The following is a 12,637-nucleotide window of genomic DNA, read 5'->3' as shown; positions in this document are numbered from 1 at the left end:
ACATTAAAAGAATGAAAGGAGTAAAAATAAAAAATAAAATACAGTGTAAAAAGGAGGACTTTGAGAAGAATGAGCATGAGCAAATGCAAATTTTGTATGATAAGATTTGACTAGAAAAAAGTATGATCAATAATAGAGCATTCTTTCACAAAATAAAGGGTTTGAGGCTCTAGTTAACATTGAGGGTGTTTGTTTACCGCTTAAAAGCCCCTTCTGGATTTATAAGTTACAAACACTAATTAGTACTGTTTGTGTAAAAAGCCAGTAAGTGCTTATAAAAAGTTAGGAATGTTAGATTTTGTTTTATGACTTCTACTTCTTTCCCAACACTACTAGAAAAAGTGGATTTAACATCACTCATTTAACATCGGTTGCAAAAGCCGCCGATGTTAAATACTTTTATTACATCATAAATATTAAAAACGATGTTAAACCGAATTAACGACATCGGTTACCAAAATGACCGTTGTCTAAACTAAATTTTAAAAACAAAAAAAACACGCGCTGCTAATATCTCTACTTCTTTTAACAAAACATATCCCCCGCCTTTAACATATTTTCATTCCCCCCCAATTTCAACACTGTCTCCTCCCTCTCGACACTCCCTCTTCTCTCTCTCGACACTCCCTCTCTCTCACCATCTACAATCTCTTTGCTACCATATCCCAAAATATACCTCTAATCTTAGAACCCTAACTTATCTCACCCAATTCTCAACCACCCAAACCCCATTCCGAATTACCCGAACCCTAGGTCAAATTTTTTTGCTCGATTCGTACTTTGTATGCGTGTTGTTGCTGCAGTGGAAGCATAAATCAGTCGGTTCTCTCCCAGATTAGTAAGATTTAACCTAGTGTTAGTTGATTCGTACTTTATATGCTTGTTTTGTCTTTCAAATTTTAATAGCTCTGTGCTATTTTAACAGATTGAATCAAGGAGATTTGTGTTCTTGCGGATTTATTGTAAGTGAGTAGTTTTATATAAATGCATGTTAGTGTTTGTGTTCCTATAGCTCTGTGTTCTTGCCAATGTTAGGTATTGTCTGCTTTAACATGTAGTTTACATTTTAATTTTTGAAAAATGTTGGTGTTTGACGGATTCTTGTAAGTGGGTCAGTATAAATATGATATGTATGATGTTAGTTTTGCAGTTTGGGTGTTAGAAAAATGAACTAGTTGTATGATAATGGCTAATGCTTGATTTATCTTTGTTTTAGAAAGTGTTTTTGCTCTGTGTTTGATGGGTTGTTGTAAGTGGGTCTAAATGATAAGTAATGCTTCAGTTTGCATTTTTATTTTTTGTTGATTGTTAATATTTGATAAATATTCTTTTGACAGGGCCGGTGAATCAGGTATACTAAGCTGCAAATATCAAGGTATGATTAAACTCCTTTCACTTGTAATTCAACTGATATTTTAATTTCAAAGAAATTAAATGCATTTGAAATGTTGTTTTAACAGATTCAAGCTCCATTGAAGTTCATACTTGAAGGCCTACATAAGTCCTACATGGAATGTGTTTAACATGTTCTACTACTCAAACTATATAGAATTCCTAAAAGAAATGATGCAATAACTTAAAAAAAGCAATTTAAATACATCGTTTTTCTAAAAAAAATTAATGTCTGAGAGAGTATAAGACATCGGTTTAAAACCGATGTCTAAACTGCGGACCTTTTACATCGGCGGCATATACATCGCTCTGTTTTTTCTCAGACATCGGTTTTTAGCCGATGTCTATTAGCTTTTTTCTAGTAGTGCAAACACTTTAATCACTTATAAGTCCTAACTTGTTTCTAACTTCTATTCCACTTTTTTATTTTAAGCAAAAATCACTTATTTTAAATTCACCCAAACCGCCTCAATGATCGGAGTAGAATGGTGGAATGAATTAAATCATTATACATTCAAATTATAGTTCAAAGCTCATTTTATTCCCTTATTTTCATTGAGCCCAACCAAACATATTTACAAATAATTAAAGATGTTGTATCTTCGTCGTCAAGTAAAAAGAGTTCACGAATGAATATAATTCGCGACACCAGAGTTGACATTTTAATAAAAAATTCTACCTAACAATTATAACACGTCTACAAAAGCTTCTGAAGTGAATACATTTTCAAATAATTGCTCGCAACGGAAAACTAAAGCTGCTTAAAAGTCACACGCGTCAAAAACCACCGCTCTGTTGCTTTAGTGATTAAAGTAAATATGTGTGTGTTGCGTTATTTTACCTAACCAGACCAAATGGATATTATTAGGCAGTCGGTCGAAGAAATATCGGGAAAATTAAACCCCGGAGAAAAGAATAGAGACAAAAAATAAACCAAATTGATTCTCTTGATTTTTGCTCACCAAGACACCAACCATTGCTTAATTGAGGATCTCTCCTAACATTGTCCACGTGGATACGAGTGTGGCTGAGATTGTAGCATTAACATAATAATATATTCGAATCAAATCCTTTATATATCTAATTGCTCTTAGATAGAGATTAGGTGTGATTGGATATTATACATTACTGTCGCTAATGATTGATTAGATAAATGATTGTCGTGGTGCGTGGAAATTATAAAATTAGTATGTAGGATAATTTGTTGCTCTCCGACTTAGAGAATTTCCAACGGCATTGGTTGTGATCGTTGCCTAAATTAAACTAACAAACACATTATGTAAAATTTGTTTAATTTGTAAGACATTGTGCTTCAATTATTATTAGTATTTAGATTGTTATAAATGGAATTTTTCAGTTTAATATGGTAATAAATGATATGTAATCTTAATACAGATTAGATCTTTATAAATTCGACAGGGTGTAAATGAGCCGAGCCGAGCCGAACTCTAGAGTGCTCGTGTATCGTTTGTTAAAAAATTAACGAACTCGAACTCGAGCTCGAGCTTGGATCGAGCCAAAAATATTGTTTGAGGATCGACTCATTAAGGAATAAATCTGTTTACGAACGGCTCGCGAACCACTCACGAACATGTCTCACGAGTTGTCTCAAAAGTTTTTGCTCATGAACCGCTCATTAACTTACGCTCACGAATTTTTGCTCACCAACCGCTCATTAATCTTGTTCACAAGCTTATTTAATAAACTTTGCTAACGAGCTTGCTTATGCTCGTAAATTTATTCACGAGCTTGTTTGTTATTTAATTTTATTAAAAAAATAATAAATTAAAATTCTAGCAATATTTTATTTATACTCTAAGGAATCATAAATTCCTAATAAATCATCCATCAATAAAACTCCCACATCCACGAGCCAGGTTCACTCCCACATCCACGTGCCAAGTTCACGAGCTAGTTCACGAACTACGCTCACGAGCCAAATTCACGAACCATGTTCACGAACTCATAATTCGAACTTGTTCGCGAACTATCGAGTCGAACTCTACTGTGCTCAAGTTCAGCTTGTTTATAAAACGAACCTTAAAATTGTGCTCAAGATTGATTCGTTTATAAATCGAATCGAGCTCGAACCAAACTTTTTTCGAGCCGAACACCAAGCGGTTATCGAGCGTATCAACTCATTTACAGCCCTAGTTGGTTAAAATTATAGACAATGGGTTAGTATGGTTGGAATGCGTTTTTTTAAAGTTATTGACTATATTTATTATTTTTGGTATGTCAACTCAATTTTTATCTAAAGTCTTTTCATGATTGGAGATGCTCTCATACAGACATATAGCCGAAATTGATTTTTTCTTATGGTATCATCCCATTTTTTTTAATCTCTGTTAGCTTTGTACTTAAGATCTTTCCAATATAATAATGCGTTCATGTCATGTAATTTAATGGAATTGATTTCAGATTGTGAGATAAATTTTATATTTGAATTTTTTGTAAATTTTTTTATTTGAAATAGACTTTTAACTCATATAATTAAGCCAGAGCCAAAATAAGTGAGATATAAATGATCAAAGTTTAGTTATGAAATTCGAAGATACTTCACTCTATTTGATTCCAATTTATATGATTCAAATATTTCGTATATTTTTTAATAAACATGTCAAATGCATATTTTATTTTATAATTTAAAATCAATCCTGTCACGTTTTACACAACATAAAAGTATTATATGCGAAATATCATAAGTACAAAGTTGTCAGAGATTGAAGTCAAAAATTTAATAGCACCATAGAAAAAACGATTTTATGAATGTACTGTGGAGAATATCCCTAATGATAGTGATAGTGATAGTGATAGCGATAATGATGATAACAACAACAATAATAATAGTATCAATAATAATAGTATCACTCATTCATAACTGGTGAATTATAGATTCAAATAACTAATTTTCTAAAAGAGTATTATAATTAAGTTTCAAAAAAAAAAAGAGTATCATAATTATTACTTCATCCGTCCCTCTCATTTCTTATTGAATGGGTATAGAGGAAAAAGTCAGGATCTATTAATATTTAACGTATAAATGAGTATAGAGGAAAAAACCAATAGATATAATTAGTTTTCATGTTATAAAATTAGAGTTGTAATTTAAATCGGGCGGCTCGCGAGCTCACCCGGCTCGAACTCGTTTAACTCGGCTCGACTCGGCTCGTTTAGTCAAACGAACTGAACTCGGGCAAAGGTTTCGGCTTGTTTAATTAAACGAGTCGCTCGACCCGACTCATGAAATTAAACGAGCCGAATTCGTGTAGAGGTTTAGGCTCGATTAAGTGTAAAATTAAACTGGCTGACTCACCTGACTCGTTAAAACCGGCTCGTTTAGTTAAACGAGCCGGCTTGACTCGACTCGTGAAATGAAACGAGTCGAGTTCGGGCATGGATTTAGGCTCAATTAGTTAAACGAGCCGGTTCGGCTCGGCTCGGCTCGATTAACTTAGGCTCGAATTACGTCTGACTCGAAACTCGCCCCGCTTGGCCCGAATTACACCCATATATAAAATATATTACAATGAATATACTTTAAAGTATAAAATTATGAAATACTAGTTAAAAAGGAAGATCTGAAGAAATAATGGAAAATTGTATTCCCCAAAAGTCGGCAAAGAGGAGAGGGTGAATAAATGGGAGCCACCAAAGTTCTATTAATCCTTTTGGAAGTGATTTGAACCCACAAACGATTGACGATGATAAGGCATGTGATTCGTAGTAGGGGTGTACATGGGTTACCCAAACCGTTTAAACCGACCCAAACCGGCCCTATTTTCGGCCGAACCAAACCGAAAATTTTAAACCGTTTTTTAATTGGGTTGAATCTGCTCCAACCCGATTTTAATGGGTTGGGCATGGTTTTAGATTTTATTTGGCCAACCCAACCCAACCCGAGGGTATTTTAATAAAAATACATTATATATATATATAATATATATCTAACAAAATTGTATATATATAAAATATAGCTACTCAATTGAAATTATAACATTGGTGTGATAAAATTGAATTATAACATTGGTATCTTTCCTCGAGTTTCTTTTAAAATATCTTCCTTGCACATTTGTCATTCGTCTACTTGCCTTTGAGAGTTCGATAGTGAAGCCACTATTCTTTAAAAGTCCGAACTTGTTTTAATACTCTATAATTTATAGGTTGTGTAGCAATTTTAAAACTACGATTTAGTACTTAGTAACCCGTCAAACCGACCCAAACCAACCCAACCCGAAGTATGACAAATTGGGTTGGGTTATAAATTAATTTTAATGGGTTGGATTCGAAAATTAGCAAACCGAATTTAATGGGTTGGGTCGATAAAAAACCTAAACCGGGCCAACCCGGCCCGCGTACACCCCTAATTCGTAGGGTCTTACAGGTTTTGGCAGTTGATGGAGGAGGGGCAGCAAAGACCTTTTCACAGAGCTCTTTTTCTGTATTGTTACGGCGATGATTACGCGCACAAAGGGCATTCGAATTACAAATACAGTATAGATTTTCGAACGTGTATTTTAAACAAGCTATTCTCACGATCAAATAGGTAAGAAATAAAAGATTTAGAATATTATCACACGGACGGGTAAAGGGTAGAAAAATGAAGAACATACTGGGTGTAAATATGTTACGAATTGCGCGTAAAATGTTTCTATGGGCTCTCCAATATACTTGTGGGACAAACTTATACCATTGGACGGTCTAAATGATCCAAATGGATCGTCTAAAGAATCTCATCCTTTCTAGATAAACCAATCAAGAGAGGGCCGGCCCATTACGCATTGGACCCCCAGATGCTTATATGGTAGTAGTATAAAAATGTCCAGTTGTAAGTAAGCTTAACCGAGTTTATGCCAGCAATTTGCCAGGTAATGCTGCTCATGTCCAGCAACAAGAGAGCTTACTTTATTCAAGTAAGAATATTGATTATTGTAATTTGCACTCTGCACATGATATAAAATTTCAATTAGATAATATTTTCAGATGGAAATTTTTTTGTATAATAATAACTGGTTTTATCAATGCTACGATATGGTAATGTAATCCTAAAACACAGTAAGTTGTGTGTATTAATCCATCGATTATATTAAAACGATAATTATTACTAATATTTTGTTTGAATGAAATATGTTACTGGACTTAAGTTTATTTTAAACATTTTGACAATTAATATTACAGCTAAAGTGTTTTTCTCATTAAACATGCTACAGGTGCACAAGTATGTCACAGGAGTGGATTAGGTCAAAACTGAATAGATAAAACATTACTTGACGGAGCTCTTTTGTTAAGAAATAAAAACTTGTTTTTAAAATAAACAATTATCTATATATTTAATTAAAAAATAATTATTTATTTTTACTAAATAATAAGTATATAATATTACCCACTCTATTAATATTTATTTATTAAAAATATAAGATTACATGTATTCAAGGGAAGTAAGCCTTTATTTTGATAAAGTATTTATTTGACCAATCATAAAGTGTCCGTTTGACTAAATTTATATTCTGAAATAAAGAATTATTTCTAATGAAAAATACAATTTTTTTAAAATAACTCATTATTTTTTTGTTATGTAATAAATATAAAACACTTTCTTAATATATATATTTAAAATAAAATAAAATAATATGTTTTAAAAAAAATTCTTAATAAATTCTTTTTTTTATTTTTGTAAGGTTAATAAATTCTTAATTATTCCCAGACCCAAAATCATATCAAAACTTGGAGTTACTCGAGGTCCTTCACAATTTGAATTTGGTTTGACTCTCTATCTTCAAACTAGTAACAACTAGTGAGAAAAACGCGCTTCGCGCGAGGGAAAAATTATAAAATATAAAACTTTTAAAAAGATTTGTATGAAATTATAAAATATAAAACATTTAAAAAGATTTGTATGATTTATAATTTTCTAAGGCTTATTATTTTGTTTTGTTACTAAGATATAAGATATAAGAGCAACTCCAAAGGACCATCTCTTTGACCTATAATGAGCTTATTTGGACAAGAATAGGGGTTTGAGTAGAAATTGTTCACTCCAACCCTGAGAAAACAAAACCCCTTATATGGGGATAGAAAAATAAGCCTCTATTTCTTCCACCTCATATCCCTCTCTCATTTTCTCTCCCTTTTTTTATCTCCCCCATCATAGTAGAAGTTCTAATAAAATATTTTTTTTTTAAATATAGGGATGATTATAGGGAATACTGTTGGAGTAAAACTACTTTTTGCTTACCTATATTTTAAGTAACCATTAATATATTATATTTTAGGGGTTCATAATAGGTAACACCGTTGAGGTTGCTCTAAGAAAGTTAACTAAAAAAAGTCCTGCATTTAATCTTTTATTTTTAATAAATGAGTTACATGAAATTCTTCATTTATGTTTTCTTTTTCAAATTTAACTCAAACTTCTAATTGTAAGAAATTAACCATTATCCGACAAATATTTGACAAATATTGATTTGATTTAGAATTAAGATACCTTAAATATTTATAATATTTTTTTGTGAAAGAAAAACATACAAAAAGATATTTTATTCCATTCCTCTCTTTCTAGTAGGATCATCCCTCATTTATTTGGTAAATGGACAATAGAACTACAAGCTCATGTGGTGTCGAAGCAAAAAAGGGGCAATCCTGAAATCAAGCGTTGGTTACCAACCACAGAAAAGAATCATTTCAGTTTCAGGTTGGTAAGATGAGAAATGGCAGCAGGAATCTTAACTTCATGAAACTATTAAGCAGACCAGCACTATGAATGGAAAAGAAGAAAAGTAAAAATATTTCTAATAGAAAAGAGATCAATAAAATACGTGGATAAAACTTAAGAAAACATTTAATAATACCTATAAATTCGATACACTATATAGCAAATTACTTTTCAAATTAGATACAATGATAGCTAACTTAATTTTAAACTTGCATGTAAGAAAAGATTGAATAGTCTAAAACTGAGACATCACAAGCACAAGAAGTAGCTTTGGCACTATAAGCATCTTCAGCATCCAGGTCCAGCGAGTAGTATATTCACCATAAATACCTAAGATGGAACAAATACGCCGATTAACAGAGAAATGCATGACCTGGTTGACAGTAGGGCCTTCCAAGATTAGGTGGAATAAATTTAAATCTCCAGAGCAGTAAATTATGCGCAAAGCAGAACTTGCAAACAAAATCTATAAGGTTTCAGCATATCATTTCTAAGTCAGTCTTTTTAGCTCAAGGCCAAATTATACACGACTGATAAAGAAAGCAATGCAAGACCAAGAAAAGTTGCACTGTATTTATGATAATAAGCGATTTTTTTTGTGCTTTATGAAATATACTTTTATTCATTTGAACTACTTGCTCAAGGGATTTGTATTCATGTGCTTGTAAATTGTAATTACCCTGTCTTGTCCTTAGATCTCCAATGGAGAAACTATGTTGTATGCTGATGAGTCTGGAGTGCATATAGATCCAGGGGAAGTAAAGCATTATAAGTAATGGATTAGAATCTAAATGAAGAATAAGATTGGCCGTGCCTCTAAGGTGTGCTAGGGAAGATTTGCACCTACCAAGACATTCCTCTGAAATCTGCCCCTACAGGCTACATAGAACCAATTCATTGGACCAAAAAAACGTAAGGGCTGTTATAAACCTATCTTCTCCTAGATTAAAATTCCAACTTAGGTTTCTTATATTTTTAATTAGTTGTATTTAAGTACTTCCATACAAATTGAACTATAATATCATTTATCTATAAAGCTTCTGCTGAATTCATGGCGAGATACTTATAGTTTGTGCTTGATTCTCTTGTTCTTCCGTTCTATATCGACTGCTTAATTAATTTGCTACTGGATTTAACTAAAACGTGTATCAATTGGATAGCAAGCACAACTTTTATTTCTACAAAGAGAAATGGCTACAGCCTACAGATTGCAAACCTGTGAGCCTGAGTGAAAAAATTTGGTGCATCTCTCACCACCACCTCCTTCAGATGCAAGCAGATTTGCCTGACCTTGGTGTAATCTTGTAGTCTAAGCTCAAATGAACAAATTCACTTAGGCGAACAGGGTGCACCTGAAAATTCAAAAGCAAATAACTAAAACACCGGATATTGTTACCTTAAGCATGAAGTTCCAAAAGCATCAGCAAAAAAGATGAGCTCGTCGATATGTTCCATCTCAAATCCTGCTACTAAAGTTCGTGCATAAGCCATTGCCTCTTCTCTCTGGAGCAGAGATTTTTGAGATTGCAGGACATGCTTAAGATGATCCCTGTCATCAGCAAGACAAATAGTTGCTCCAGAAGAACTTATAAAATACATATGTGTGCAGATAGAACTTCTTGTCAATATCAATAAATTCTATACATGCATTGTTGAAAGGGTTCTGTGTATTGGCTCATATTCACATCAAAAGAAAAAATAATCTAACACTTTAAGCATGCAATTCGTACTATAATCTCTGGAAAAGGCAGTATTGAGAGTAATAAACTGTTCATAATTATGTATGGTTGTAAGGTGAAAGAAACATAGTGTTACTCCAAAATTTTGATTTATTAACACGAAAAAGGCAACCAATTCATGACTACGAAATCATTTAATCATAGAAAAATAGAAACCTGTTAAGAAGATGAGCTTAAGATTACAAGAAATTCACCATGACAAAACAATTCAACGAATAAGCATTGACTTGTTAGAGAGGTATCATGTATATCACCCTTTTTTATATTTGAACCAGCTTCATTTCGTCACAGTTCAGTACAGTTCACAAGACAGTGTGAGCAATAGAAAAAACATAGACATCCTTCTTGTCAATAAAAGAATGTTATAGTGAGCACATCACTGGGGACTTGTTTGTATTACAAGTTTATGACATTGCTGCCTAACATCTAACTGTAGCCGAAGATCATAATATTTTTTTAAAGTCGGTGCAGTATTTATTATAATATTACTTTAGTTAACAGTTTAAAGAAGGGAATATCTTAAATCAAAAAAGAAGGTGAAAGTAGCAACAAAATAAAAGAAACAATTTATAGTTGTGATAATTACTTTACTGCAACTCCTAAATAATTTGAATAAGCATATATTATCTATGATATAAAAACGAAATGAACTATGAAATGCAGTTGGTGTATCTGGGAACAGCTATGGAATCAATGTTCTGTTAAACCTTTGATGTCTGAAAGTGTGTTCCGCAAAATATAAATTCAGTGATGGCAATTCTCTGTACTTAAACCTCATATAATCACCTGAAAATCTTTACCTAATACTCTAAGAGATGATAAGTTTGGCATGGCTGAACGTATACGAATATCAGCAAATGTAGCGTAGGAGATTGAGCTCAGCGCTTCATTTGAAGACCAACTAAATCATAGAAGCATGTAAACATGAAATACGAAGCAAGATTGCAGATAATTCTGAAATTTTAACATACCAGGTTTCAGAAGCAGATGCAAGGATGTGAAGCAGACCTGGAAAGCACACAAATCATCTTAAAGTGCACCCTATACATGTATCATAAATCTTTACTGAATGTGACATTTGATTTATATATTTTTGAATATCATAAAGTTTCGATATAGTAAACTTATAAATAAAGGGTATATTTAGATACTAGACGAATCAATGAATTATCAGAAAAATTCTAATCAACTTCTGTAGTGGCTCATGAGAGAGGGCTAAAATACTTTGATTTCTTCTATTTGTGTAAACATGATTAAACCCCACGTAGCAGACATGCTGATTTTAATTTCTTTATGAATAGAATTCTTAATAAAATCTTTGGATTTTTATGATTAATACTACTTATTCAACAAGTTTGATTGATTGATACGAGTTGCAGATAATTCTGAAATTTTAACATACCAGGTTTCAGAAGCAGATGCAAGGATGTGAAGCAGACCTGGAAAGCACACAAATCATCTTAAATAGCAGAATGAGATAGTAAGGCATGCATCACCTCTCTAATTCATTTGGCACATCTTTAAGGAAAAAGAGTTGCTTTTGTGTGTCACATTGATATTTTCAAATGGTGTACAGAACTCGGACAAAGAAGTAATCATTTGATTGAATGCCTCTTTGATCTGTCTCATTTATTTTGAGTTTAAAACATTCCAGATAACATATTAGCCTGAAGTTTGAGAACCAAATAGCAGCTTATACAGATATCTTTTCCAGATTTTTTTACAATATTACACATGTTGTAATGCTTATATGCGACAATAATAAGAAGGTACCTTTGTGTATCCATTTGATACAGCAGAGTCTTAATCTGAGCAAACTCTTGCTATAACGAAACGAATCTCTCAAGAACCTCAGGCGTGCCAACGAATTTCACAAACCTGATCCACCAAAGAGTGAGCATGAATTTGAAAGATCACATCAATAAAACTGAAAAAATACAATAACATGTAATAAAACAGATAAAAAATATAATAAATATCATCTCCAAAAGGAGCCTGTCTATGATAAGCACTACTATCCCCGGCAAGACAAACCGAAGCCTGAAGAGCAGACACAAGCAATTAAACCCGCAATAAGCTACAAAACAGAGCTACAAATTAAAGACAAGAAACAAAAAGTGGATACAACTCTATTTATATAAAGCAAATCCTTCCAGAAACATACTCAAAAAACCCACCAAAAAGACCCACAATCTAGAGACACCAAAAAACTCAGAAATCAAAAACGCCCGTCAAGAAATCGTGAGTTCAGCTTGCTGACTCAAAGCACTTATCATCTAAAAGGCTGAAATTCAAGTAGAGAAGCAAACAAAATGAGATCGAATTAAAAAGAACAGAGAGAGGGACAGGGAGAGAGAGATGATATATAGAATTGCAGAGAAAGAGAGCGACCAACTTGAAGAAAAGCCCGGGAGACATGAAAAGCAAAAGGACACGAAATGGAAGATAAAAAATTAGTAACCGATAGTAATTAATAAGCTATAGAAATAGAGATTTAAAATTAAAATTAAAATTAAAATAGATAGAAACTAAAAAAGAGAAAACATAGGAGTGTTAGAATAACAGGAATTCTTAAAGGAGCATTTTGGGAGATGCCAGCATTTTGGGAGATGCCACGTCATCCTGTGGAGAACCTCCTTTATATAGATATAAAGAAGATATAATATAAAGAAGATATAATGTCAATGAAACTTGAGAAAATCATTACTACGATAAAGTAATATGTGTTAAATTATAAATTAAATAAATAATTTATTTAAATCATATATAGCTGATTGCCTGCTTGTAAAAATTA

General features: G+C 32.5%; 1 long non-coding RNA gene across 6 annotated transcripts; it reads right to left on the bottom strand.

Annotated features, from left to right (window-relative positions):
• Positions 1 to 8,208: 8,208 nt before the first annotated feature.
• Positions 8,209 to 12,415, bottom strand: LOC108194267 (uncharacterized). Of its 6 annotated transcripts, none has more exons than XR_001801374.2 (7): positions 11,617 to 12,415; positions 11,246 to 11,282; positions 10,815 to 10,851; positions 10,644 to 10,744; positions 9,501 to 9,653; positions 9,321 to 9,413; positions 8,209 to 8,434 (listed from the first exon to the last, which is right to left on the bottom strand). It is a non-coding gene; the product is annotated as an uncharacterized LOC108194267 (long non-coding RNA). The 6 variants fall into 6 exon arrangements; XR_001801375.2 differs by lacking the exon at positions 10,644 to 10,744 and having other exon boundaries at positions 11,617 to 12,127; positions 12,239 to 12,405; XR_010285365.1 differs by lacking the exon at positions 10,644 to 10,744 and having other exon boundaries at positions 11,617 to 11,920; positions 12,008 to 12,403.
• Positions 12,416 to 12,637: the final 222 nt, after the last annotated feature.

This window comes from Daucus carota, chromosome 7 (assembly GCF_001625215.2).
Source record: "Daucus carota subsp. sativus chromosome 7, DH1 v3.0, whole genome shotgun sequence".
In the NCBI taxonomy this organism is placed as follows: domain Eukaryota; kingdom Viridiplantae; phylum Streptophyta; class Magnoliopsida; order Apiales; family Apiaceae; genus Daucus; species Daucus carota.
The sequence above is the reverse complement of the archived record's forward strand: the minus strand, read 5'-3'. Positions and strand labels throughout refer to the sequence as shown.